Consider the following 5676-nt stretch of genomic DNA (forward strand, 5'->3'; position numbering starts at 1 on the left):
TATTAAAGTAATTGACATGGTAACATAAGCCAATACAATTTCATAAGATTTTGACTGAAAATAAATGGCATTTATTGTCTGGTCTTGAAAACTGCATTACAGAAGTAGAAAAAAATGTGTTAATAATAATAATAATAATATGTTTATTTTATATAGCGCCTTTCAAGAACCCAAGGTCGCTTCACAATGCAATACAAATAGCAAACAAACAGCAAGCAAACAGATACAAAAGCCATCTGCTTATTACAGACAAACAGATGGAAACAAGCATGAAACTAATTGACAAGAATCAAAGAAAAACACATTGTACTATTTACCCAAAGTATACAATTACTAGGGGTGTGCATTGGCACTGCCCTCACAATTCGATTCGATTACGATTCACCAGGTAACGATTCGATTCAATTCGATTCTACGATGCATTGCGATGCATCAAAATTCTACTGCACACAAGGCAAATTTTTCATCAGTCATGAGGCAATACAAGCAGTCATATATTGAACAACAGATTTTATTGGCTGCTATGTGTGTATTATCACTCTCCTGTATCTTCGACATAAATGTCATTAAACAAAATAAAATTGAATGGTACAGGGTATTGTATATGGCATTTTCAAACCTGAAAAAGAAAACACTGCTTTCTAGGGCTGTAATCTCACAGTCGATTAGTCGATTGTTGGTCGATACGTTCTGGCTTGACCAAAATTCTGATTGGTCGATTTTTTGCCGCGTTCATTTCATCAGTTTTGCCGCGTTCATTTCATCAGTTTTGCCGCGTTCATTTCATCAGTTTTGCCGCGTTCATTTCATCAGTTTTGCCGCGTTCATTTCATCAGTTTTGCCGCGTTCATTTCATCAGTTTTGCCGCGTTCATTTCATCAGTTTTGCCGCGTTCGTTTCATCAGTTTTGCGCGTTCGTTTCATCAGTTTTGCCGCGTTCATTTCATCAGTTTTGCCGCGTTCATTTCATCAGTTTTGCCGCGTTCGTTTCATCAGTTTTGCCGCGTTCATTTCATCAGTTTTGCCGCGTTCATTTCATCAGTTTTGCCGCGTTCATTTCATCAGTTTTGCCGCGTTCATTTCATCAGTTTTGCCGCGTTCATTTCATCAGTTTTGCCGCGTTCGTTTCATCAGTTTTGCGCGTTCGTTTCATCAGTTTTGCCGCGTTCATTTCATCAGTTTTGCCGCGTTCATTTCATCAGTTTTGCCGCGTTCATTTCATCAGTTTTGCCGCGTTCATTTCATCAGTTTTGCCGCGTTCATTTCATCAGTTTTGCGGCGTTCATTTCATCAGTTTTGCCGCGTTCATTTCATCAGTTTTGCCGCGTTCGTTTCATCAGTTTTGCCGCGTTCATTTCATCAGTTTTGCCGCGTTCATTTCATCAGTTTTGCCGCGTTCATTTCATCAGTTTTGCCGCGTTCATTTCATCAGTTTTGCCGCGTTCATTTCATTCGTTTTGCGCGTTCATTTCATCAGGTGGAAAGCATTAATTGCTAATGGGGGTGTTTTCAGAGCACCCCTGTTCCACAGGTAACAGTCTGTCTTCGGAACACCCCCCTTGTTTTCACTTCTTTTGGATTAGCCCAACCCACCGGAGAAGAGAGACAGATTGAAGAAAGTAGGCTAGAAGGTTTGCTGAATATTATTTATTTAATTGAGAGACCGTTTAATTCATAGTCAGTCCTCTTCTACCATGTCAACAAAGACATCGGCAGTGTAGCAGCATTTTTTTTTTAGAAGACGGGAAAAAATTATTGGAGCCTAATGCGCAGTGCCTACTGTTTGTATTAGTTTTGAGCTATTTTTCAGTTATGCACTTTATTTCGTTTTTGCTCTTGATCTGGTTTGTTTAATAAATATTATTTTTTTATTCAAATGGACGTGCCTTTTGTGTTTAAGAGTAAAAGCTTTATGTTAATAGTCTATTCGTGTCTCAGCCGCGAAGCTGCGCTCCTGTGTTCAGCCTCGTCTTGTCTAGTTTCCCGTTCTTCGTAGAATCCGAAATGTGCCCAGATGTCCGCTTTCCAAGCTTTGGGTGCGTTTTTAATTACCCGTCTATCGCGGTCATCTCCCTCCGCCTCAGCCGTCTTGATTGTTGTTGTTGTTATGCCCGCGGAAGTAATTGAAACTTCACAACTTTATTGTCCAACTCAAGGCCAGAAAATAAACAGTGACATAATCGATTATGGCACTTTGCCGCATCGATGCTGAATCGTGCATATCCCGCATTGCGATGCATCGCCGAATCGATTATTGTTGACACCACTAACAATTACGACAGAGTATGTAGCAAATAAAGCTAAGAAAGTGGAGAACAAAGAAAACGGTGTTGAGGATAGGCCTACTTATTTATTGGGCAAGCTTGAAAAAATGAGTTTTGAGTAGTTTTTTGAAGGTCCGGATGTTGTCGGTGGCACGAAGATTCAGGGGCAGCTTATTCCAAAGCTTAGGGCCAACAACACTAAAAGCCCTACCGCCCACCGTAGAGAGTCTGACCCGGGGTACCACAAGTAGGTTTTCAGTGCTGGACCTAAGGGCCCGAGTTGGAACGTATGGCTGTACCAAATCAACAAGGTATTTGGGTGCCGGGCCATGTAAGGCTTTATACACTAGGATTAACAGTTTGAATTGGATGCGGTTTATTACAGAAAGCCAGTGCAGTTGGTGAAGGATAGGAGTGATGTGGGCAGATTTTTTATTATATGTGAGGGCTCGTGCAGCAGAGTTTTGTACCATTTGAAGGCGGTGTATTGCTTTGGTGGGTAGTCCGCTGTATAATGAGTTACAGAAGTCCAGTCTGGAAGTGATGAAAGCATGAATAACAATTTCCGCATCTATAAAGGTAAGAGAGGGGCGAATACGAACAATATTCCGCAGGTGAAAGAAGCAAGATTTGACAGTCTGACTAATGTGTGAGTGAAAGCTGAGCGTGGGGTCGAACAAAATTCCCAGATTCCGAACAGTTTTTGAAGGCCTAATCTCGATACCATCTATATCAATAAAAATGTCATGTCCGGGTGAACTCTGTGATCTAGGGTTAATCAACAGGATTTCCGTTTTACCAGCATTAAGCTGTAAAAAGTTAGAGGACATCCATGTTTTAAGTTCGTGGAGGCAGGAGGTAACTGAAGAGGGTGGAAAAGATGAGTTGGGATTGAACGTGAAGTAGATTTGAATATCATCAGCGTAGCTATGAAAGTTGAGACCATGCCGTCTGATGATCTGGCCTAACGGTAGCAAGTAGATCAGAAATAGAAGCGGACCAAGAACAGAGCCTTGGGGCACACCGTGAGAAACAGACACAGAGCGTGAGCGATTCTTACCTATCTTAACAAATTGCTGTCTATCACATAGATACGAGGTCAACCACTGAAGTGCCGCACCCGTGATGCCTATTTCAGACAATCGTGAGATAAGTGTAGGGTGGCACACAGTGTCAAATGCTGCACTGAGGTCAAGGAGAACCAGAATACTACATGCACCAGAATCAGAAGCCAGAAGGAGATCATTTAGTACTTTTAATAGAGCTGTTTCTGTGCTGTGGTATGTACGAAAACCAGATTGAAGGGGTTCAAAGAGATTATGTCTCTCTAAGTGTGATTGCAGTTGTGCCACAACTACCTTCTCAAGTAGCTTGCCAACGAATGCAAGGTTTGATATTGGTCTATAATTGCTATGAGTGGCGTTGTCGAGGCCGGGCTTCTTGAGGATGGGAGTAATGGCCGCTACTTTCAGATTAAGCGGAACAGTGGCAGTGGCAAGAGACCTGTTAATAAGGTGTTCTGAATTTATTAAACTTCCCTCTTACTTTGTTGAAACACGTTATTGGTGTTTAGTGTGATAAAACACCATGCCATGCTCAGACTCCACATGGCTGCACGTGCAGGCCGCAAAAGATGCAACTCATGGCAATCTTAAATTAATGTTACCAAAAGTGAGCTTAACATCTTGGTGAAGTACCAGGGACGTAAAATATGTCTTTCAGAAATAACAAAGACAACAACATTTTAAATTAGGCGAAGTTTAAAAGCGGATTACCGCTAAAAATGCTTGTAATCCTAACTTTTAGGATTACAAGGAGAGCATAGTCGCGGTGGGGACTCGAACCCAGGTTCTGTGTGATGTGTCCGCCATTACAGAGACTCACTCGGCGCACTACATATATAGCTAACGTTATATAGCTATTTATCACCCGCGCTTTTTTTCTTTCTTTAAAAAATGATGTATGAACATGAATGCTCTGATAATATAGTGTATATATGCTGTTATAAAAGAAATACAATTTCTCCTCAAATTCAGATATAGGCTAATTATTTTTTACGTACAAATAAAAGGACAGAATGAAGATGTAAAAATACATTTACATTAAATGTAATATTAAGAAACAACACATGGAACCAATTTGGAAATATTAAACAACTCACAAAAAGATTAATAAAAAAAGACCTTGTATCAACAGAACATCTGAGAGGAGATACAAATAAATTAAAATAGGTTTGAAAGAAGTGAGGCTTGTCTTAAGTGAGACCAAACTATGGATATGAGGCCTCCACACCAGGCCAGCCAGCTTGTGTGTTCTTGGATGGTTTCTTGCATTTGAACTGGGTGACCGTGAAACCATTTCCAGACTGTGGTGTCATAGATCCAAGAACCACACGTTTAAAACTATTTCAACACAACACCAAGAGCAGCTTAATAGCTAAAATTAAAATGACTTTCATAAATAGTTATCATTGAAATGTGAACTTTTTTTTATACTAAAAGTGATAATACACGGGGCAACTTTCTTGAGCATGTTGCAGAGCACTGTTGCTTGAGCACTTTCCCACTGAGAATGGGCAATCTGTGTCCAGATGCTTCAGATGGTCGTGGGCCTGTCTAAAAAAACAAAAAGTTGCCCAGTCTATCACCATCTTTAAAAGAGTTTGAAATTAAAGGTACAAAACAGAAAGTGAGTCAGGGCTGTTGTTATACCGTCCTTAGATATTGTCTATACTGATTCTGAAACTCTTTAAATGCATACTCCTAACTATGGTTAAAATAAAAACAAACCATCTTCACAACAATTGCCCTCCTTGCTTGTACTGTACGTGTATCTCTTCTCTTGCTACTGCTTTCTCTTAAGACAAATTGCTTGTTGTATTAGGTATGTGTTAGACTAGTGATTATGATATCAACCCGATCACACTAAATGCATCTCTATATCACGCAGTGTGTTTATTGTGCAATTTATATGCGAAAATTAGTTTTTACGTGCATATACGCATGGATAGCACATGGGTAGGTTTAGGGTAGGGTGCGTGTGTATTATAGCTTGGGTAGGATTAGTGGTGTGGGGTGCGTGTGTATATCACGCAAAGTGTATCATATGCACGAGCAAAACTGCTTATCATATCCACGTAAAAACTCACTTTCGCGTATAAATTGCACGATAAACACACTGCGTGCTATAGAGACGCATTTACGTGAGAACAGGCTGATGATATACTGTAGTGCTCATCATTTCCAGGATTTGATTCACCTTGTCAGATTATAATAATTTGGCAGCTGCTGTCACCAACATTTGGAACCATAGAGGTCAATGTGCCGCTAGATTTAGGGTTAGGGTTAGCTGCTCTGTGTTAGGGTTAGCTGCTCTGTGTTAGGGTTAGCTGCTCTGTGTTAGGGTTAGCTGC

The 5676-nt window shown here is 40.5% G+C and overlaps 1 protein-coding gene; it reads left to right on the forward strand.

The window, feature by feature from the left end:
- LOC307003486 (NACHT, LRR and PYD domains-containing protein 3-like) overlaps window positions 1–5676 on the forward strand; it is a 277559-nt gene that overhangs the window by 101649 nt on the left and 170234 nt on the right.

This window comes from Phoxinus phoxinus (genome assembly GCF_949152265.1).
Source record: "Phoxinus phoxinus genome assembly, chromosome: 1".
Classification (NCBI taxonomy): Eukaryota; Metazoa; Chordata; class Actinopteri; order Cypriniformes; family Leuciscidae; genus Phoxinus; species Phoxinus phoxinus.